The 25833-nt window shown below is 32.9% G+C and overlaps 1 long non-coding RNA gene across 1 annotated transcript in view; it reads left to right on the forward strand.

Moving 5' to 3' along the window:
* The window catches only part of LOC126830054 (uncharacterized), a 203973-nt gene that overhangs the window by 124355 nt on the left and 53785 nt on the right, over positions 1–25833 (forward strand). The window contains exon 5 of the long non-coding RNA XR_007683673.2: positions 20529–20570. This is a non-coding gene — a long non-coding RNA (uncharacterized LOC126830054). The remainder of the gene's footprint in view (positions 1–20528; positions 20571–25833) is intronic.

Here is a 25833-nt window from a genome sequence, read left to right on the forward strand (position 1 = left end):
TAATAGGGAACCAAAGTTGTGGACCCTATAGAAGTCACAATTTTTATCCTATTTTGATGAAACATAAAATATATGTTAATATCTAAAAGATCTCGGTTCCTTTCGTTATTCGTGCATATCTGACCGTAACTTCGTGGATTGTGGCCCCTGATTGTACAAAACATCGCGTGTTTAGCTTGCGGCCCCTCAAGAGGTCCAATTCTTTTTTTATACGATTTAAAAGATGTTTAAATTTATCACCGTCACATCATAATTACGGTTGAGTCCGAATTTCATGAAAATCGGACAGAAACTGTCAGACAAAATTGCCGCTCCCCGTTCACAAATAGGTTGTGGATCTTCTAGAGGTCACAATTTTTATCCGATTTCAATGAAACTTAAAATACATGTTTATATCCCAAAGATCTGGGTTTCTTTCTACACTTCTTGGATTATGACGTTTGATTGTAGGTAAAATCGTTTCTTAGTTTAGCTTGTTCTCTGTCCATCTCATACAAAATGTGGGCGCATCTTGTTTAGTTTTCCTGATCGGAAAGAAGAAATGTTATACTTTACATCAATACGTTATGGGTCGAAGGGATTGCTGTTCAGTCATTGGCTTAGTCTTTGGCGCAATATATCCCGGTTGGTGCTGACGTGCCATAAAACCACATTTCATTCATTCATTGGCTTAGTCAGTAGTCACATGTATATAGTAACGGGGAAAGTACTAAACTTGCTAACATTCTGGAGCATGAATAAGTGTTGTGTGGTGGCAAGTTCAGTTTGTATTCTGTTGGGATTTATTCTGTATATTTGAGAAACATCTCCATGTTTCCCAGCATATTCATTTCTGTTTTATGGTATTATTTATGAATGATATAAATGGTCGAAATTTGTGAGGCGGATAACATTGATCTCATATCAGATACATGTACCTTCTAATTCATATTTCAGGCCAATAAAAGTAGACAACAATTATAAATGGGTGCGTTAATGGTTAGGTGTTTGATTAACTATCGTAATTTGTTATTATAGTGACCAATTACCTCACTTGTCTCTCAAGTTTATCTTTTTGTTTACATTTTTAAGGGTTGATGAATACGCCATGTTGTTATTGTGTTGTAGGCATTTACTTCTTTTTACTGAGCTATAAACCTAGACATTCTGAAGCTGCTGTTTATGCATTTGGGTTTAAGTTTAATATGAATTTTCTATATATTATGATTAACGAGTATATATAAAATATCCATCGACAAGGGCCTGCAGTGTATTTTTGTTCTTTCATTCCATTCTCTTAGCTTTTGAGCTTGATTTTTCTCCTCTTTTCGTAATTTCGCGTATCATGTCATATTATTCTTTCATGTTTTCTTTAAAGAGGTTAGTGTATAATGGACATGAATTTTTAACTAACAAAACGTTACGTCTAAGAATGCAACACACGGTGTGACATTACCAACAAAATGAAAGAAAATAGAACCAAGAAATGTGTAGAATAAAAGATTTCTGTGTTTGATAGAGTGATTTGGGAACCTTGTCTAATACTCTGTTACCAGATACATCTACAACACATCGTAATGTTTTCTATTTGAACTTCCTAAATAAAACAGAGTAGTGCCATTTGTTCTGATATCATCTGCATTTCAAAATAGTATCTTATTTTACAAGTCTTATTGATTTCTCAATATTTTCCCTTGGCTGCTTGGTTGGTTTGCTGTTTGTTAGGTCTTCTTGCTTAAATAAAACATATTTTGAATGAGATAACTATGTTACTTTAGGTAGAATGGTCAGGTTTAATCTAAACAAATTGTTAATAATATAAAATTGATCTGCACATAACGTATGGAAAAAAAAAGATCTCCACATGGCATTCACACATGTAAATGAATAAGTAGGGCATGTTATTAACAGATAAACTGAAATTAACTCAGAAACCAGGCAAATTCAGTTGGTTATATATACTAGATTTGCTTTAAATGCATTACAGATTTCTTTTTTTTAAATACGTACTAGTATCGCCATGGTTAAATAGGTTTGATATTTATATGGAAACATTTTGATTAAATTTGGATTAGAATCGACTGTACTTTCATTTGAATGCGTTATACTATAACTATAGTAGCTATATGGCCAGTGCTGCAGGATAACTCCCAGTGTCGTTGTTTCTTGATGATTTAATTAAATTTTTCAGTCTGAAAATATATCATTAAAAGGGTGGATTTCGATATAGCATTTGTGTAGGTATTAAATATTCAATTATAAAAAGGTACTGTATGTCAAAACCCTGTTCATAACCGAAAAAAAGTAGTTCTTAAACTTAAGTTAAATATTTGACCCCGCCTTTTCTATAGTTAACAGACAACGACACGCTGGTACTGGGATGGTTACTATGTATTATTGTTGTCAGGCGGCAAATTTTATTGAAACTTGTTTTATATAATGGTGACTCATAATAAATGCTCCGCCCAGGGTGCAAGGTTAAGCGTTTTGATTGGTTAACAGTATGACCAGAGCACAAGAAAAAGTAACTCATTGGATACAAATATATATATACATAAAAAAAAATCCACATGGGGAACTACGTGGTTTGCGTTGATTAATATCTTATATATTCAATGTCGAATGAATGTCATTTTATTTATTAGATTATTCAAGCAAAAAACATCGTAAGTTTGAATCGGTCTAGTGTAATTAAGATATGGCTACTAAAATATGTAAACTGAACGGCATCTTTTTTTTTTTTAAAGAAAAAATGTGTAGGCTACACATAATTTACTGATAAAACCACAAATCTATTAAGAAAGGACAAGATATTTGAAAGATATGTTTTCATTAACGGTCTACAGACTTTACTATGAACAGTTCTCTTTATGTTAGAAAAGTAAGAGTTAACCTCCATTTCATTTCTATTCGAATTCCGGGTTTGCATTACCATATCAAAGTTAGTAAAATATTATCATTATTATGTCAAAATATACGGAATATTAAAGTGAAAACTACACTTACGCATATACTCAGTACAAAAGCTAAAGATATTTTAAGAATAATTAATATGGTGGATAATAACTACATTTCATATCGTAATTTAACGTTAAAATGTTAAATTTGTTCTAAATTAGTTTATTAATTTATGTGAGGTTTTTAATGGGGGCGGGAGGATTTATTTCATTTATTGTTTCAATCGTTAAACAGTGTTAGTCGGTAGGTCCATTAATAGCATTTTGACGATAATAATAATAATAATAACGATAATGTGAGTTTTAAGAGAGCGCTCATTCCATAAAAGTAATGCTAATGGCATGTATTATACGTCATGTATGCATTGCATTTATATGTACGTCACATAACTTTTAAGTTATTTGCATTGTTCACTATTATTCATAGAACCCGACTAACAAAAGGCCTATTGGTTTGCGTTGTGAATATAATTAAGTTTGTTTAAATGCATCGTATAAAAAAATAAATAAAAACCATATCGGGTCATTTTTTTCTATCAAATAGATTTGTCTCGCGAGAAAGTACTTTAAAACGATAAATTTTATGAAACACCTTGTCTTAATACGCCTTCATCTGGATAATATATTACATTTTCTGACCTACCCACGACTTCAAAATATTAGGAACAGACAATCAATTTTAATGTATTTGTGTGATTAAAAAAAAAATATATGGAATAACTGCATCACGAAGTAAAATTGTTGACTGATTTTTGTCATCAATGTGGTTACTTGTGTTTATGCTTATGTATATTTGTGAACAGAATATATTATACCAAACCTGTATAATACGTATACAACTGAAATTACAGATTCCAATATAGGCTACTAATTATAAAAATAAAGTAGAAAATAACTAGTTTTGAAAATTCAGACACAAGTTAGCTTTGAACGACGTCATTTTGTTGACTAGGTTCTTCAAGTCTCTTAAAACGATGATATCTCGCGTATTATTTATCACAATTTAGTTAATTTTTTCTTGGAATATTAGCAAGGTATGTAGAATGGAATTATATTTATTATCAAATTTACCCCCCTGGGGCTACGGAAACTTCAATCTTAAAGTTAGTTATACGTTTCCCTATCACCTTGACTCAGTAAATACCTAGACTAAAAAATTTCCGACAGGTATCAGTAACATGAACACCAATTTCGCCTACAAATATAAGTAGATTCAATAAACTGTTAGAATTTAAAGCATTTATTTGCAGGTAAGAAAATATTTCACTTTGTTCAGATTTTGTTTAAACAATATTGTATTCATTTCATCGGCAATAATATTATATATTATGGTATACTTTCTTAAAAAAAGAGACCACGCTTTTTCATCGTAGGTAGATCTATAATTTCTAGTTATTTAGATATGATGGAAGACAAAAAAGATACAATTTGACATATTATAGAAGGTTCATTATTAAACCTGCTGCCACAGTTTACGGGTACAAATGGAGACGAATTGAGGAAGGGGAGGTAACTGTTGTATAAATTAATCAAATTTCAAATGGGCGGAGTTACTGTACATTTACCATTTTAAGTTAACACCTTTAAAAATGGCGTCCTCTACACCAAAACTGGGGCATAAAGTTTAGGCCAATTTGGAATGCTGTCTTCTTAAATTTTCAAGACACTGTCGGCAAATTTTCGTTGCATACCAGAAGTGAACTTATATAAAAGTTTTACAAGATCAGTTAGACCGTATGGATAGTTTAAAACTTAAACTGATTATGTAGACATGCCTACCCTATTTTATGAATAGTCAATTATCCATGAAAATAAGCAACTTGTGTTGTGATAATGATACATTGATTGTAAGGATGTTATTTTTTTTTAAAGTCTTGCTGGTGTATTTCGATATGAAATGGGGTTTAACGTCCTACTATTCTAGTGTATTTCAAGTTACTTGTGTAAAGTTGAGCGTGTAAATAAGAAGTTTTAGCTGCTGGACTCGCGACTGCATAGATCTTTTAATGAAGGTTACAAGTTAAACTGTATAAAAATATTCTCTGGTCATTGGTAATGACGCATTTCAGTATATATGCGTTGATGTATGTTTTCGTCTTCAAGTTACTTATTTGTAAAAGTTTAAGAATAGACATGTTTTTGAAAAGTTTCAACTTTTACGACTTCAAATTTTGGTAGCACAGATAATAATGCTGATGAAGAACAGTCTAATAACATATTAATTTTTGACATTAACGCCAGACCAATTAATTCAATTTTTGATACTAGCCGTATAAATATAGCCATGGTTTTTAAGACGAAGTTTGTCTAGGGAAGATTGGAGGTTATGATGTAGGGTGAGAGCTGTTGATTTATATAAGCGAGCACAGTTAGTTTTGTATTTATTAGATGTGGATGGTACAAGCGAGAGGATTTATGTCTATTGTAATCAGCGTCTACCATCAGAATTACAGGGAGCAAGCCTCTCACTCTTTCCTCTCAATCGATTTATTTGTGTCTGACTAAATTGTCTGGTTCGGCATTTCTACGTACACACACAACTCTCACAATAATGACGAATTGAGTTCTCAACCTTAGAAAAGGCAGACAGTCCGATATGTAATTATCGAATTCAGTAAGTTATACATGATTATTTCTAATTTTTCTCGTCGATATTAAGCAAACTTTTCTAGACATTTGTATTATGACCCCCTTTACCAATCGATTTTATGGCAACTTGCTGGACCTTTTCTTCCAATAAGGCCAGCTAAATGCCCGTTGTTCTAAAACAAACTTACCCAAAAATTAACATCTATACATATCAAGTTTTTTTCTATATTCTTTAACCTGTCACAACTTGGTATACAATTATGCTCTGTACAGAAGCAAAGGGCGGTTTACTGTTATGCAAATTAATGTGACTGAATACACGCAGGCCTACATAATGTTCAAGAATGTGGTGTCATATCAGCTTATTGATCTGTCTCTTTACTGATTCACTACACTTATGTCTTGGATACTTTTATAGGGAAGTATTTCCTAAATCAAGTTGAATTTTGAACTCATTTGTAGCATAATAATAGTAACTGACACGTGCCTTTCTGTTAAATTACACATTGGGCCTAGATTGCATTATCAAGGTAGACAAAGCACCCGGCCAACTAAACACTCAACATTTTTTTAACTTACAAAATTGAGGACAAGGAGGCATAATAACATTATATCAAAATTTGCTCGAGTTTCATTAATGTTTTTCTTTCATTTAAGACATATGTGGCTTATTTCGTTAAAGCATGTAGGTCTATTTTAAAACTCTCGCTCGACAGCTAATGCAATCGTGTCTGTTTAGGCTACAATTTGAGACAGTCTGAATGCCAAGAGAAAGTAATTTGAACAAAATGCCCTTCTCCCAATTGCATTACCAACTAATTTTTTTCGTCAGTAGACTACAAACGGGATTATTAGGGTCAGGGAAACAAAGAAGTCTCATCATTATCCACAGCTGCGACCGACAGCCAAACATGTCAACCATCTCGACAGCCGCCATCTTGAATCTTTGTCGACGCCACGGGACAAAGTGGGGGTCCTGTATACCATGTCTTGAATAACCGAACAAACCAAAATTTAAATTATTCCTGTGTCTACAATGCAAGAGTTGCTTGTATAGTGTTGGTGTTCAATATAATGTTCGTATTGCGTTAAAATGATTAAAATCTACCTAGACAACTCTAATATCACTGAAAATTTTGAGTAGTGTAGTAATGCACTATTTTATATTATAATAGATGTGTTTATTTCTCGAGTACAGTTTGGCGCTTAGTTTTTATTACAATAAAAAGCTTAAACAGTTGTCTAATTTTTTTTTTCTGAAATGTTCTACTTGGATCTGCAGAGTTTAAAAGTGAAATTTAACCATCTTACGATGTAAGTAAATATTAGCCGAGGCGTTGTGGTGTTATTTGTATTGGATAGTAAATAGCCCAACTTTTCCATACCGTAAGTTTTAAGTAACCAGGCGTCTTTAAAATATCAAATTAGTGACAAGCTACATTACTAGCGGGATAACTTTTTATATTTTTAGATTTGATAGAAGTTTCGGCCTAAACCTGTTGTAAGTTTCTCGGGTCTATTTGATCAATTGAGTTTCAATTTATTTTCTTTTTGGCCTAGTCACACAGGCCTCTGACTATTTTATGTAATCCAATTAGGCCCATTTATATAGATAGATATGTAATTTAAAATCGAGAAAACAACACTGTTTTATTTTATACGAATTGGTTTGATAGCCTACCTGTAAAACATGCCATGTCATATTTAAGATTTATTTTACATATTTAGTCGACATCTCTAAATAATATACAATATTTCCAATTTGAAAGTAGGTCGAATAAATCATAGTGACTATCATATGAGTCTTTGATATCACATAATATGTATGTATCAACGCCGGTTCAGTCAGTTGATAATGAAAAAGTGAAAACAACTTTATAACCCCCCCCCCCCCCAAACTAAGCAAGCGCTTATATTATATTCGATACGAAAATAGATCAGCGATTTTATGACGCAAGTTCATCCTTAAACCTAAAGGAGAAAATGAAAGAGTGACCAATCATAAATAGGATGCGATATATAGATTACATGTATAGCAAGTGTGGGGGAAATCGGTTATTTAACGTCCGCTTCCTACTTGCCTTCTCGTGCAAAGCATAAGAAATTATTGGGTGATATTATAAGTGTAATAAAACAGTGTTCACAATAATTTTGGTGATATTTTGTCCTGTAAGTTGTGCTTAATACGCCTTTGATGTCTTATCTTTTTAATTTGGGATAATATCACCGTTGTAATAACCAAATACTCGTGTTTAAAACGTGGGATATTCCCAATAGTAACAAGTGCAACCCATTTATCATAGGTTATATGAATAAAGTTTCAATCCATTGACATAGTTTACATTGTAGACATGTATAGAATATAATTATAAGCATATACATGTAACGCATCGTGTAGGGTGTCTAGATTGGAACAAGGACATTGTATTTTAATACATACGGACTAATATTGCTGACTAAGCAATCACCATTTTACTTTGAATGTATAGATTGTGCCTGGCGAGCTAAAAGCTGAAATCACTTTGTTAAACTAAATGAACCTAGATCAAAGCCATGGCTCGTCTGCTAATGATAATAATAATAATTCTTCTTTCATTCGTGTCAATATATGACACGTTTCTATGTTGCATTTTTCAGTTTTATGGCTCAGTCCCATTCTTTATGATTTGGGAGTTTTTACTTGATTGCTGTTTTAAAATATAAGACTATTTTAAATTTGAGACTGGAGTGACAGTCACTTTTTTATGGTAGATCATTAAAGTATATTTGCTCTGTACCGAAAAAAATATTCTCCTATTAAAACTCAAACCTACATACTGGCCCTTCTTTTTCAATTAACCAATTTGAAAAAAAAAGAAGAAAACTTGCATGCATTAAAAATTAGCATTTGGGGAACAACCTTTACCACATGTCATGAAAGCTTTACTATTCAGGACACTTTTCTTCAAATTTATTTTAGTTTAGTTGAATATATAATTATTATTCTTATGCATTGAAGTAAATTTAATTAATAATCATATACTTTACAATCAATTCTGTATAACAATTGACGTTTTTGTTGATTTGTATTTGCATTTTAATAAATATTGTGGATCTTAGACCTCCCATTGAAAAACTAAAGTAAAAATATTAATATTTTACTTGTATGAGAATTGTTATGTGCCCATTTATATTTTTTTTTAATAATGGATTTCAAATACAGATGCATGAGGGTATTATGTCTTAGAATTTATTTGGCTGGTAATATATTGATTGTACCTAAACAATTTTCTTTAAAAAAAAGTTTTATATTGGCGCAATATACGAATAATTAGCTGTTTACTTATATAATATCACATTTCTACTTTTAGTTTAGATTTCTCAAGACACATACGAATGGCTTACATTTGTACACTAAGGATAGATCTAACTTTATTATCAAACTGACTAACATGACAAATCTTTCAATCACTATTACCTTCTATAAATGGTTTTATTGGCATTTAGTAATTGAATTGAAAATACACAGGACGTACAACTACGGAATACAGAGAATCGCAGTCGAAACGTTGATCAATAATAAACAGTAGTTGTATTCTGTAGAATAGTGTCCGGTGTATAACCTACCATCATCTTAATAATATTATATACAAAAATTTTGGAACCTGTGTTGCAGCCTATTCATGACCAGATTGAAACTGCACTAATAATTTAGAAAAAAAAACTCGTTTAATAAACTTTTCTTCGTAGTTCAAACTTTGAAAACAATCGTAATATTCGGTGTATTAATTTTGTTTTATCAGTTTATACTTTTCATTTATTTAAAAAAAAAAACCCCAAAAAACCAACCCAGAACTTCATACATTAGTTTATAAACTAATAAAAGGTACAATATTTTTATTTGATTAATACTATCCTAATCATTCATTATCTATAGTATATTAATACCTAAAGAAACTTAACGTCAAAGATAAAATTAATTAAGGTTAAAATTTGGCGGGAAAAAGATTGATTATACCTAACATTTATTTCTATTTTCCTTGACCTACAAATTGGAGTACTTCTAATATGACGCTTAAAGATGTAACTATTGTGGGTGGATTATTTTTGTTGTATCTTCTTTTTTAGAATATTATGATTTAATATAAGTATTTCTGAAAATTTTAATTTCTTAAAATTAAAAAAAAATTAATCTACCATGGAATGAGTGTCTAAATATATGTAAATAATTGAGACACGTATAATCCAAGACTTACAAAAATAAATTTTAAAATAAAAATATTTTGATAAAGATATTAAAATATTTTAAAATTTTGCATTAGTGTTTCAGATGCACGTGTGTGTATTTCTATTATATTAATTTGGCAATATTTACATTTAGATACTTTTGGCATAGGATAGAAACTAATATTAATAATACATCTAATATTATCATTTTATAAAGTAACTATCAGTCCTGTCCTGTCCATAGTTGTGCTTAAGAAAGACAAGTATCAACTAGTTTGTCGGTAACATGATGAATTTTTGTTGTACTTTTATTTTATAATTATCTCTGTCTCATTAACCCTGCTGATAAAATTTGAAAAATTAAATATGCTAATTTTCTTCCCATTCTTACCCCTTATTAATATTGAATATAAAGTTTGCTTTTTGTTTGGTTTGATCAAACGGTTAAGTTTAAGTAGAGTGGATAGACTTTGTGGGTTTTTTTTTTTTAATATTAAACAAACAGGAAGGCCCATGTAGCATTTAGATTACCTCACTATGATTTTGATTATACTTATTTTGCACTTTTCCATCAATTCACTATTCTTCGAATCTCAGATCTTTTGTTCGTAGTTTTTTTTTCCTTTCTGAAAAGGCAAACCGATACCAAAAACAATGAAATGTATACTGTTTATCAAGCGGTGTCTGGCAGACGTGCATAAATTATCCATAAATAGAAAACACAACACAGCTACTCGTATTCTGAATGACATCGTTATAACCCAGCCAATCAAACATTCTATAACGATTACTAGCTCCTCCCCCACCGAGCTGATCCATTATTCAAGTAGGGAGAATTAACATGTCGTCTGCAATGAGTGGGCTTCAAAGGTCGTCGATATTCCTGTTAGAAACTGTTGGATTCTGATGGAATTTTCACAAATATTTGCTTACATGGCTAATAACAAATTGTTGGGATAAACTGCTATCAAAGACACATTTTTGATATTTTATCCAAGGTAGGTGTTCTTACTTAATCCCACAATTCTCAATATGCGTAATATTAACCTTTTTATGTCAAACCCCGTGTTGTACATTGTTGCTTGCAATCAACATAAAACGACTAGCTCGCATTCTCCTACGCACACATTAATTCAGGCCATCTAAAAATGTAGAATTAGATTAGGTGGGTTTAGAATCAATTTACATTCCGAATGTTTCCTGGTGAATTATCTACTTCTATCAGTGCTGTGAATAAGCTTGGAATTGTTAATGAAAAGGCCTATAATAATGCAAAAAAAAAAAAAAAAAAAAAAAAGTATACAACGTGATCGTACGGATCGGGCTCCGAGACTTTTGGCGCGAAGATATCTCGCTGGTTGGCATGGCGTCGAGACTTCCTCCTGCCAGTTCACTTGAAAAAAATTGGTATCTGGATGGAAATGGGGCGATTATTCCTTGGGTAAGATATTCCACATGACGGTCCACTGTTCTGTAAAAGAATTACTACGCAACTAACTAGTCTATCGCATATTCTTCGTCCATTTTGACTGCTAACCGTTACGATTAGGCTCGAGAATGGCCTTTGCTTGGTGTTGTGGTTTAGACTCAGGTCACACCCCACAGTTACGACATTTGTTTTGCATATGTTACATAAAAAACAGTTTGATTAACCGTTTGACCGATTACACGGTTTTATCAGAAAATAGCATAGGTAAATTTGAATATAATCTTCAATATGTCGCCATTTTGTCCATGCATCTCAATTCACAATTTTGATCCACAGCGCGTCAGTGAACACGTACAATATTAGTTTACTTTATGTCCCTTTTAGATCTCCACGTTGATCACAAAATTTAGACTAAATATCTTTCACTAACACGTTTGCACAAGAATTCAACAAAAGGAAATATCCAACTGCTATTTTACCAACAACCATCATGTCATACAGCATTACGTAACAAGTTGAGTTAGAAATGTGATTTTTTGTCGATGTCTATTTTTAAATAATCATGTGACCTCAGCTGAAGGAGTGAAGCGTGTTTACATCGATAACACATGCAGTATAAAGGGTGCTATTGTTGTCCGGGTGCATAGTCAAGTAATATAGATGGAATATTGACGTTTCGGTTTATATTCAAAATAAAAATATTTAAGGATGGGCATTTGTAATTCAGATGTAGGGTAATACCAACGATAATCGTCTTTCTTTGGATAAACAGAACACAATTTTAAACATTTTAATTTTAGATCCAGATCAACATCCAAAGAAACTCTTTTATTTTTGAACTAATAACCCCAAATAGTAGTCTATAGGCCTATTGTGTAATTATGTTGTCCAATTCTAGTCTTGTGGATGCTGGATATGACAGATTTGATATGGTTTATGGCATGTGAATGTAGCCTCAATAGGAGATTTGTCATAACAAAGGATGTATAAGGTAACAGCTTCAAGCATCAACTTTCAGTTCTAAATGACCCTGTTAAAGCAATACCTTTTAATCAAGAATATGTTAGTGACGTCATCAACAATACCTGATAATCCAACATGGCATTTCCAAACCTAAGATAGGTTGCCAGGCAACAAAATATACACCCACAGCAACTATGTCATCCTGACAGTTCGAGGGCTTGTCCCATATGTTTTCTTTTGTCGATAATGAAACATTTACAATACCGTACACTAAAATCTGATTAAGAGTAACAACTCATTAAGTAATTATCAGAAATCAGTAGAATTTGTTGGGCTTCTAATTCTGCCCCATGCTAATATTTAGTATAGAATATAATATTTAATATCATGGATTTAGCAGTTTAACTTATCAAAAATCATTGAAAATTCAATGTACATCTTCGTTTCATGATCTTATACACTGTGTATAAATTTAAAGTCAATCGGATATTAACTTTAGCCTCTAGAGCGTCAACAAGATTTTTCAAAGTGATCAAAGGCCATAACTGTGGCAGTAATTACTGTAATTTATTAAAAAACACTAGGCTTCTTCGTCTAATGAGCTTAAACACTGTATAAATTTAAAGTCAATTGGATAATAACTTTTTACCCTCTAGTGCCTACAAAATTTTTCCAAGTGATCAAGAGCCATAACTCTTGACAGTAATTATCAGAAATCCTTGAAAATCAATAGGCCTCTTCGTCTCATGACCTTAAACACTATGTATCATTTTTAAGTCAATCTGATATTAACTTAAGAGAAAGTTTTTGAAAATTGATTCTAGTATTTGTCATAATTATTTATCTGTTCTTAGAATATAGAAACAAGTGGCCCATCTCCTTTAGTAACATACAGATACTAATATGAAAAGATAGTTTAACGATACTTAATCCATCAGATACCTTATTCTAAGATCAATGACCGACATTATGATTAAAAGCCGACACACTAGACCACTTTGACAGCCAACCAGCCAACCCCTGAATAATTTTTGGACCAATGGTTTTGAGCAAGTGTACTCATACTCATATGAAAAATACATCTATCAGTGTAAGCACTAGTTGGAATCTGAAAACTCCTCTGTCTTGGTGATATTCTCCAACCTAGTATTGCACACATGTCATGAAATTGGTAAAAATACATGTAAAAGAAACCAATTGTTACCCTGACAATAATCCATGTGTAGTGTTACTGCCTTGATTCTTCCTTGATATATTTGGCAAAATAAACAGTTAAATTACTGTAAGCTTGTTATTATTTGATTTCTAAAATAAGTATGGTATCGTGTAGACAAAAACTTGACAAATAAAGTTATGTGGAACAATAGGGTTTTCAGTGTGGATAATCAATTGGGGGCTATGTTCAGGGCACTAGACTGAAATTTACCACATCCAAAGAGTGTGTCTAGTCATTAATATGGGCCACAAAACCGAGGTCTGCCTGTGATCGTTGGAAAATTAAGAGTAAACGGAAATGCCATTTGTTTGTCTAAAACAGACTGTAGTATTGTGTAATATGTTGACCAGATATTAAACCCCATTTCGTTCTCAATTATATTTGTCTGCATGTAGCATAAACCAAAAACGAACTAAACAACAGTGTGTAAATTTTACTATGACAGTCCAGTGAAAGGTCAAATGTCAAAGGTTCGAACCACTGGTTGTTGATGGTGTTCAATACCAAGATGCAGTTGTGTGTTGCTATGCCATCTGCACAATGACTGCCTGCATGTCATGACCAGGACCTTGGCTGCAGGAATGCAATCAGCTCTAAATATAGCTGGATATAAATTATTGGTAATGTTTATAGGAGGAAATGATTAGTCATCAATTTTCCCACTCTGACCAATCAGAATGCCTCGGTTACTAGAATTAAGTGGACTTCTTGTTGCTATAGAAGAATATCTTGAGATACTTGCCACCTACTAAAGTACTAGGTATTTTGTAAACAAACATGATGAATATCATTATGATATCATCCACTTGGGTATTGGTACCAATTGCTTTTTCTTCAAAAATTAATTTAGGTTACAAAAATGGGGAAATAAATATTATTTTGTGTATAGTAGGGGCAGGTGTTGTTCTCAATGCAGGGATATGGTTTTCTATTCTGAAAAACATGATACCAGATTCAATTTGATGAGCTTACAAAAGCTAAGACATTTTTCGTGTACCTTTTGTATTCATGACAAAAAAAATAGTTAATTAACTTATTGCTATTCCCATGCCTTTTGAATAAAACAGGGTGGTATGCAAGTGGGTTCCGGCGTGGTTTCCCCTTGTCAGTGGTGCAGAACGGAGGGCCTGACAAGGACAGCTGTCTAGTCGTTCGGATTGGACAAAAAATTGAAGTCCAGTGTATACATTCAGATGCACATAAAAGATCCCTTGGCAGTTGGAATTTGATATAAGAGTAGGTCATAGTGCCACTGCCCGGGCAAAATTTCCCTCATAGCACACTATAGTGTATGCCCGCCTTCGTTAGCTGAGCCGGAGCAGAACAGTAGGATGTTAAACCCCATTTCATTTTATGTTTGCCACTTCTTTTTCTTTTGGAACACAATAGCTCTGCTTCTATTTCTAATGAAGTAGAATGTTCAAACTTTGTATAAGTGTTTATAAGGTGAATGCCACAACTGAGTCGAGGATCAAGATTTTCTGCTAAGCTGCTTAGGCTAAGCAGAGAGTGGCAAATTGATTTGTCAATGCTTTGATTTGTCGATTCTAATCGAGTGAGAGTTATGAAACATTGTGTATAGTTGCATTACATCCATACCTTGACTAAGTTTGGTAATGAGCGTTTTCTGCTCAGGTTGAGCAGAGTGTTTAGCAGTTTGATTGGTACATGATTGGTGGAAACTTTGGAAAACGATTAATCTGCTTTTGAGGTAGAATGTTCAAACTAGGGGAATGTTTGGAATACAATAGCTTTTAAATGTTTGAGAGTGATGATACTTGGTGTAAAGTTTCATTACATCGATACTGTAACTAAGTTTGGTCATGGGATAAGCAATTGGTTTGATTGATGCTTTACAAAAATATAGATTAATAAGTGTCATCTATTTATTTTGGTATTGAGGCATGGGACATCAACCTCACTTCTGGCTGGTTAACTAATAATTACTGTTCAAAAATTATGAAATAAATTTATGACTTTTCTTGTCACTAGTTAATTTTTGATTAAATATTTTGTGAATTGGGGTGCACACATTAATTAAACAAATTTGTAGTAGGTTAATACAAGGTTACTTCTGCCTCTTTATATTAGTAACTCATGTCTGCAAACTAATTGAATTTGTAGCAGGATTTCATAATGAGACATAGTAATGTGACTGTTAAGCAGGGATGTCAATAACTTTTTAAGTACAAGTAACAGGAAATTTTCCTAAAAGTAAGGTGCTGCAAATGTTAAGTGCCACAGGCCAGAATCTGAGCAACCCATTGGGTTGCGAGTGCGTTATGGCTGAAGGCGCGGAACCCTGAAGGGCGTGGGTTTTTTCAGAAATTAGGCCTAAATAAAGTTTGTAGTGCATGCTGAACATTTCCATTGTACCGGTAGATTATTAAATACCTGAATGCTAATAAATAAGCTTTTGCTTGTTTTCATATCCTATATTTGTTAATATGTGAATTCATGACCAATGTTATATCCAAAATAAACGTAAAAGTAAAAACGCTGTTTATCATGTTGTTTTTATTCTATATAATGTGAAGGAATGGTGCGACTAAATGGCATGGTCATAAATGCAGAGAAAACCAAAACAATGCTAAATGTCTCGTCAACACAAATACAAAAGTTTATTAGTATCTATATGGAGAATTTCTGGAAAATGTTTATAATGCTGTACTCCTTGGATTGTCATTTGTTCAAAACTTTGACTCGAATTTCCAAATTGGAAGAAAATTCAAAAGTAATTTCCTCAAAAATCTATTTAACAAAAATCCGAAATATTTGCCTATCGAACAGTTTTTATAATAGTTATATCTTACCATACTTTGACTAGTGTAATACAGTTTGAGGTAATGCCAGTAAAGGCAGACAAGAGGTTTTACTTAAATTACAAAAACGTATGGCCAGAATTATAGTAGACGCACCATGGGATTCCAGTTCGGCTCCCATGTTTAAAAAAACTAAATTGGCTTGATATTTACTTAAATTAAAGCCTGGAGCACACTACGCGACGATATAGGCGATTTCGATGATCGCTGATATCAGACATAATTGATATGATCACCCAAATTGTGTAATGTGCTCACCTTGGCGACAAGTTAAGCGACAACCAAGGGAATAAATTTACTATTAAACCAATCATTTTTGGTTATTCTTCTCATGAGACATAACAACATATGAGGTTTCTCAGAATATTTTTCTGTTGCATGCATAAGTGGCTCGGGTAATCTAATTTAGGCCTAACTAACTAATAGAAATTAAGTTTGCAATTCTGGCACTTATTAAATGTGTGAGCTGTTGGAATACATATGGTAGACCAAGTGGATTGTTCCGTTAATATAGCAATACACTCAGCAATAATAGTCAAAGGATTCATAGACGATAATTAGAGTGGGCGGTTTTTTTTTCAAGCACCTGTAGCGAGAAAACGGATGTTGAAAGTCAATCGCTCTCCTGGGCTTATTGGTTGTTTCATCTTGGTTGTTTGTTTGGTAATTATATTTAGGATACTCTGGAATATTTCTGGACTCATCCTCACGTAGCCGGTTTTCTATATGTAAACAAAAGTCACCCAATTTGAGCTCGTTACTTAGAATACTATAAACGCACTGCACTCGACCGGTGTTGTACAAAGACGGCTACGCTGCCGCCTGATCATCATGTTCAAAACAATATTAATTGAGAGAGAGAGAGAAATAGGGTTTAACGTCCACTCGACACAAACTAGGTCATTTCGGGACTAACACATGCTTTAATTTTATTTCAATAATTCGCTTGCGCGTAGGGGTCTGTAGTTTGCGCCAGGCTTAAAGCTATTCTAGTTTTGAAAGTTTTTAGAGAAAAATCAACAGTTTACCTATTTGAGATGTTTTATGAAAATTCAATATTAAGAACAACAAACATGATTTTAAAGGAGCTAAATCGCTAATATTTTGGACCTAGAAATTGGCACAAATAGGTTGCAACATATATAATAAAGTAATATGAATTTATATAACCTGCTTTACATTCAATCGAGTCCGTTTTACTGTGAATTGTCATCAGTTATGTTTGGCGAAATACGCCAGAAGTCCCAACCGCAAGTCTGTTTCTAGCGTCTGGTTATTCCAGTCAACACCGATATTATTTATTGCGCATGCTCTCCAAATAAGAACATGATATCACCGTTTGACATGACTTGTGGAATATGTCTAGCGTCATTCTTTGAGCACCTTGTTACAAATGGCGCTGGAACGCATTATGGTACACGATTCGTGTACCAATGGTAAAATGTTTATTTTGTCTTAAATATTGGATATCAGAAGCCCATCTTTTCCAGGTAAGATCACAACACCAATGCTGATTTAAATTGCAAAAAAAATCGTGTTTTCAATGTCGAAGATTTTGGATGATATTGAGTTACAGACTTAGTTACTTTAAGATCAGAAACACAAAAAAAAATTAAATGTACCAAAATGTAAGAAAAATGGATGATGAGATCTTTTCAATATACCTCTTCTTTGTTATGGAACTCATTTCCCCAAACTAAAAAATTCAAACACTATCCAAACATTCAAAAAAGAAATTGTATTAATACTAAAAGAAAATGAATATGAATAATTATCTGGTATACTATAATGATATTTTGCTATTATAAATCTTCTATTATAATATTGTTGTGTAGGAGGGACTTATACGGTCGCCATTATCGATGATAGACAACTCAAGTGTTTACTCATCCAAAGAACCTTTGCACATACATGTACTACAATAACATCAGGATTATCAGTTAATCAGCTTTAATTATCCCGCAGGTATATAATAATGATACAATTCAAATTAGACTGTTGACATTAAGAATGAAAGTAAATGCATGTTTAGTGGAGCAGTGGTGTAGCTGGGCCATCGACGTACTCTCGCTGTGTCAGTACTCGGTAGATATGCACATGCAGTTCTTTTAGCCAATAACGCCTATAGTATAACATAATATGCTATTTTTAAATAATATATCTTGTTCAACATGAAAAAAATTATTAATTTTTTCAACCATTATTATTTTTCTGCTTTTTATACGCCCACATGGAAATGTTGTATATTGTCGTCGCTCCCATCTGTCCGTCGTACACAATTTATAATCTGATTGCTTGGAAATTGATAAATGTTGTTTACATTATTGAGATGAAGAAGTCTATTTAATTTCATTAATTTCCGTAAATTGTGTCTGGAGTTATGTATCTTGTTTCACTTTGTTGCACCTTGTGAAAACTCTAACTACAAAAGTTATCATCTGATCTGTATGAAATTTATATGCGTCATTTAAATTAGTAAAAATAAGAATCCTATTGAATTTCAGCAATTTCGGTTAATTACATCTAGAGTTATGGCCTTTGTTTCACTTTGTTGAACCTTTAACGCCAATGTTAACATCCGCTCTTGGTAAAATTTATATTCATTATTAAATTAGTAAAACGAAAAATCCTATTGAATTTCTGTTAATTACTTCCAGAGTTAAGGCTGTGTTTCATATTGTAGAACACTGTAAACCCTGTATGAAATTTTCTTGTTAAAGACCCTATTACCTACAAAAGAATAGATATGCGACAACACTTTTTGATTGTTCGGACGATTTAGCTGCTGTGGGTCAATTATCATGACATCAAAAATGAAGACTATGACCTACATCTAAGAGAGAGAGAGTCCTAATAATCGTGTATATAGTTTACCGTTATTATAAGATTTGCCGACTCCATATAATTATGCTTGATGTTTAGGAATTAAATTAGTTTAAATTAATATTACACAAAGTTATTTTATTAAAATTAAATTACTGATCTTTTTTTACCTGAAAAGTAGCTGGAAATTGGCCTAATTTAAAGGGCGAAATTTGCTGGGTGCCAGCATCTAATGACATCCCTGCTGTTAAGATTAGTTCATTACAATGGTTGCATCCTATTAGCACAATTATAGCCCAATTTAATATAGCAATGAATTCATTCTATCCCTTTGCGTAAAAGACAAAAGTGATATTATCATTAACCGCCTTGTCCGCCTACATGAACTAAATGTGCAATTATTTTATATAAATCTGTTTGTTTAAAAAAAAAAGTTACATTAGTTCTTTAAAAAAATACTCTCCAAACCACCAAATGCTTGTTGAATTTATGGATTTAGGTAAAATAATTGACATTATATCCTTGATGTTTTTATTGCTATAGATACTGATATACATGTAGGTGTTATATGTTTGAAGACTTAACAAATCATTTGACATATTCTTCCATGATTTGTTGTTACAGAGACTGAGTAGGTGTAATGTGATTGTAGAAGTTGACAACCTCTGTAAATCTTGAGTAATACTTACACACATGACTAGTTATATATTTTAAGAAACAGAAGTCCCAATAGCACCGGGGGGTGGGGGTGATAGCATTACAGTGAAACCCTAAATGGGAGTCCAGTAGTACTATTGTGTTGATGAAGTAGTGGGGTGGGGGTGGTAGCATTACAGTGAAACCCTAAATGGGAGTAGTACTATTTTGTTGATGAAGTAGTGGGGATCGAGGGTGTAAATTAATAGGTTGTACTGAAGTACTCAAAATTGAGCTTTGAAAAGCAAATCCATGAACCTTCATGTTTGATTCTAAAACTGTGCTTGAATAGCATTATGACATATAAACAGATTACATCCATCATTTAATGTTAATTGTTTGGGCATAACTAATTAAAGAGCTATTTGATAATTAAGTTGAACTAGAGAAAAATATCATTTCCATTGTCAAATACAATAAAAGATAATTGCTATCCTATCTGAAGGGAAGGTTTCTGGAATTTGGCAGAGGATAATCCAAGAACTTACTTAGGCTTTTGATATTTATGGGACATGGACAGCGATTAATGACAAATACAGTCTAAAAATGGATTCTCACTCAATCAAGTCACATGACAAACAAGGGTTCTTAAAATAGATTCTTGTGTCATGGGGTAGTTTTCTTGCAGTTATAATGTTTTGAAAGGGATTTGAAGCAAACTCTTGATAGATATATAGTTTGGGTATGTTTTTAGTTCAAATTATATCATCATACCACACAGTTTGTATGCAGGAATGCATTAATGAATCCAGTGCTTGAAACGGAAGCTCTGGGAATAGATAGCGGAAAAAAAATGTTTATTTTATAGTTTGTTTTATATCGCTAACATTTCCATATTTCATTTTCAGGTGTAATAAAGAAAAAAGTCCGGAAATTGTTTTAAATATAAGGTGAGGATACACCAGAAGCAGGGTAGGAAAGGTGTATATATTACATATTTTAGACTGGCCAAAATTATAATAATGTAGGTCAAATTTGATCATGTTTATGGTAATTAATTTAACCTTGCTGTTTAATAGCCACTTCTTAATATCATTTTCCTTTTTCAAAAATTATCTAAAATGTTCCCAAAATGATGAAACATTTAGTAATGAAAAAATCCAAATATCAAAGGTAATCTCCCGGTTTGGATTCATTCGGTTTAAAAAAGAGGCTTATCAAAAGATTTTAGTGAACAATAAAATTGGCGCTGGATTGTTTTGACCATGCCATTCATATCATTTGAATGTTGACAAATTTTCAATTCATAGCGTTAGGGCCGGATAAAAAAAAAATATGTACATGTAGGTCCAGTCTGAAGTATATTCTGGACGAGTAACACAAGTTAAATAAAATATAAATATTGAACATTTTTATATGCCCACATTTTCCTGTGGATGTTTATTGTCGTTGCCGCCGCTGGTTATACCGTACGTCCGTCCACAAATTGTTTGTCGACACTCTAGAGGTCACAAATTCCATCTGATTTTGATGAATCTTGAAATGCATGTTTATAACCCAAAGATCTTGGTTCCCATCGATATTCGCGCATATCGGATTGTAACTTCCTGAATTGTGGCCCTCGATTGTACACAGAATCGCGTTTTTAGCTTGTGGTCCCTCTAGAATTTACAATTATTATCCGATTTAAAAACCCGTTCGAATATATCACCATTACACTGTAATGCTGGTTGAGTCCCAATTTCGTGAAAATTCGACCAAAGCTACAGGACAAAATGGCCACCCCATGTGTATAAAAATATGGTATATCAAGGTTTTGGACCATCTAGAGGTCATTTATTGTCTAATTTTGATGAAACTTTAAACATGCATTATGCAAGAGCAAAATCTGCTTATTACAAGTCTTTCTTTAGGCCTGAAATGTTATCTAAATTATCAATTAGACATTAATTAACTTATCCAGACCATAATAAACTCTCGATGTCAAGGCTAGCCTTCGATGTTGGCTGGATTAGATTCCTATATGCCGCTAACAGCCATTGATAATTAAATGAGAAAAAGTGGATAATCGAGACTATGCTGTTTATATTAATGATTTTAGTAATGATGACCGAGACTATGCAAAAATTTCACCAGCTTCTTTCTCGGCTCATAGTGGATCAATTTGACTGAAATTTTCAGCAAATTACTTTTACACTATCTAGTTTTTAACTATTATAGCGAGAACTGCCATCTCTTTATCTGATCTCCCATAATGTATGTTTAATATGGTATATCAAGGTTTTGGACCGTCTAGAGGTCAATTATTGTCTAATTTTGATGAATCTTTAAAGCGGAAATTGCAAATTTTTAAGTTATATTTTTAAAATTTATTAAAATAAAGCCTGAAAATAGATGGTATCCATAAACAGTCCTACCTTGTTAAAGAATAATCCTATTAATCCTATAATTCACTATTGCCAGCTGAGAAATTGGCAAAAATATCATTTTCCTCTTCATTTTCAAACGTTTGAATATCGCTACTCCATGGTGGAGAATAGAAAACAAGGGAGGTAATTGTGTTATTATTTCCTGTGTAAATGAATCTTAAGTGTGAGAATGACACCTATGATCGTATAATTGTGAGTTGACAACCTATTGAGCAAAAGACATAGAAATAATTACGTTTTGACTTTCTTAGAAAATTTGCAATTTCTGCTTTAATATGTTTATAACCCAAAGATCTTAGTTCCTGTCGATATTCGCGGATATCGGAATGTAACTTCCTGAATTATGGCCCTTTATGCATGCAAAATTGTGTTTTTAGCTTGTGGTCCCTCTAGAGGTCACAATTTTTTATCCAATTTAAAAAAAACCATTTGAATATATCACTGTTGCACGCTAATGACGGTTAAGTTTGTATTTCATAAAAATCGGACCAAAACTGCCGAAAAAAATGGCCGCCCCTCACATGCAAATAGTGTAAATAATAATAAATATAGGGTATATCAAGGCTGTGGACCAGACCCGTCAACCCCTTAGAGCTCCAATGCAGTAGGGTAGTGTAAAAAATACAGTATCATCCATGATTTGACAGTAGATTTCCAAAAACTCGTAAATTCGCACTTCCAAAGGTAATTAATTTAGAAATGATACATTGAACTGCAGGCCCAACAACATAAAAATTGCATTAAATGGGTAATAGATATAAAATATACACAAGCAATGATAACCATATAAAATTTATGTAATTATAATCAAAATTGAATATGTAGCCTACAGAGAGAAATAATGTTAAAAATAATTAAAATTATCACTTTAACTTTATTAGCATGAATTTAAAAATATCCTTGTTTGTGTTCCCCATTCTGGGAGGTTTTTGTCAATATTGTTATTTATAAGATAATTGGTGTGCTTATCAGATTTTATAGTATTTTTACATTAGGAAAAAGAAAAAAATAGTTTTGCATAACGACTAATATTGGCATTGTGTATGGGATTTATTTTCTTCCGAAAATCTGTTTTTACATTTATTCGAGAGAGTGTTCCATGAAGTCAGAATCGACTAGACGTATTCCCATCTTGAAATTAAAGTTCCAGGTTATGTTGCATTCGAAATATTGTATTTGAAGCTGTACGCGTGCGAATGAAAATGTCAGCCATTTCTGCCGTAAACAGGTCGCTATTTGTTTATTTTATCGATACGCAGTTTAACTTGCCAATAACTATATCCACTTTATTAACTCTGTAGGTTGAAAACAATTTGATAGTAAATCTGTTAGCTAAATTACACCTTACAATATCCCAACCATTGAAAATGCGGTAGAAATCTATTGTCGCGCAGTAGAACAGTACATGAGGTCTTTCCGCGGCACTTTATCATGTGATGCGGTAGGGGTTGACAGGTCTGTTGTGGACCCTCTGGAGGCCACAATTTCGATCCAATTTTGATAAAAATCTGACCGAAACTGCCGGAAAAAATGGTCGCTCCTTGTACACAAATAGTGTAAAAGTATGTAATACCAAGTAGGGCTGCAACGATATACCAGGCCACGATACGATTAATATCGCGATATAGGAAATAAATTTAAGAAATGCTGTTAAATTTTGAGTCTTTCACTGAAAATTCGAAGGCCTACTTTTATGATTTACCTTAAATGTGGTGTTTTCTCAGTCAACTGACTGGATTTCATTGCTGTCATGCTTAACGGGAAATCCTAAAAATTCCCATACTTTACTTGTGACTTATATATTTGGTATGGGGGATTTCGATCTCAATATTGCTTTTGTCGATCATGTGATCATAATGATGAATTTATTATGAAAAAATTTCAGCTGGCTGGCTCGTATTGCCACAACAATTTCATCCAGTGAAAAACTTTCTCGTTGTCAGGTCAGTCATAGATTACGGAACAGCAAAGGAAATAACTTTACGAAGAATTTAATATCAAATATACATTGAAAATGTGCTGATTGATGTATGCAGTATGTACAAATCACCATTCTTATACAGTAATATTATCACAAATGGCATATTACGAACGTATATTTATTAATATGTTTTTTTTTTCCGCATATTATTCAAGTGTGTATTTTGAACGCAACTTAATTTCCAGCACGACTTGCTTAACCAGACTGATATTTTAATCTTGATGAAATAGTTATACTATATTAATAAGCCACTTCATGTGTCGAAAATGCCATAACACTCGCTGAAAGTAAAAAAAGTTATTTTGCTTATGGACTTGTTTACGCATTTAATTAAAGGAATATCGGTCTATTTTTGTGAAATTATTATTTGGATAACGAATCGCAATATGACCATTGATTGTATCGTGCTTCATGGATTTTTAAAACATCGTGATTCATTGATGAATCGTTGCAGCCCTAATACTAAGGTTGTGAACACTTGAGAAGTCACAATTTTTTATCCGATTTTGATGAAACTTGATATGTATGTTTATAATCCAAAGATCTTGGCTCCTTTCCATATTTGCGCATATCGGACTGTAACTTCCTGGATTATGGCCCCTGATTGTACGAAAATCACGTTTTTATCTTGTGGATCCTATAGAGGTCACATTTAAAAAAAGTTTATTTGTATCACCTTTTACACCATAATGACGTTTGAGTTCGAATTTCGTGAAAATCGGGCCGAAACTGCCTGTAATGCGGGGGTTGTGGACCATCTAGAGGTCACAATTTTTGTCCTCTGTTGATGAAACTTAAAATATATCTTTATATCCCAAAGATCTCAGTCCTTTTCGATATTTGTGCATTTCAGACAATCACTGCTTTTATTATGTCCCCTGTATGAAAAATCACTTTTTGTCCCCCGCCTTTCGAAGAAAGCAGGGGACTATTAAAATGGGTTCGTCCGTCTGTCTGTCCGTCTGTCTGTCTGTCCGTCCGTCTGTCTGTCCGTCACACTTTTTGGGACACAATAACTCTCTTCCTAATTGAGCTAGAATGTTCAAACTTGGTGTATGTGTTTATTAGGTCAATGCCTTGATGGAGTTCAAAGATGAGCATTTTCCGCTTAGGGTAAGCAGAGATAAGCAATTTGATTGGTTGATGCTTTGGGACACGATAACTCTCTTCCTAATTGGGCTAGAATGTTCAAACTTGGTGTATGTGTTGATTAGGTCAATGCCTTGATGGAGTTCGAAGATGAGCATTTTCCGCTTAGGGTAAGCAGAGATAAGCAATTTGATTGGTTGATGCTTTGGGACACGATAACTTTTAATTGAGCTAGAATGTTCAAACTTGGTGTATGTGTTTATTAGGTCAATGCCTTGATGGAGTTCGAAGATGAGCATTTTCCGCTTAGGGTAAGCAGAGATAAGCAATTTGATTGGTTGATACTTTGGGGCACGATAACTCTCTTCCTAATTGAGCTAGAATGTTCAAACTTGGTGTATGTGTTGATTAGGTCAATGCCTTGATGGAGTTCGAAGATGAGCATTTTCCGCTTAGGGTAAGCAGAGATAAGCAATTTGATTGGTTGATGCTTTGGGACACGATAACTTTAGTTCTAATTAAGTGAGATTGATGAAACTTGGTGTATAGATTTATTATATGAATACCTTAACTAAGTTCGATAATGAACATTTTTTGCTGAGGGTAAGCAGAGTGATAAGCAATTTGATTGGTAGAAACTTTGGAACACAATAACTCTCCTTCTAATTGAGGTAGAATGTTCAAACTTGGCATAGGTGTCTATTAGGTGAATGT

This window comes from Patella vulgata, chromosome 8 (genome assembly GCF_932274485.2).
Source record: "Patella vulgata chromosome 8, xgPatVulg1.2, whole genome shotgun sequence".
NCBI classification, from domain to species: Eukaryota; Metazoa; Mollusca; class Gastropoda; family Patellidae; genus Patella; species Patella vulgata.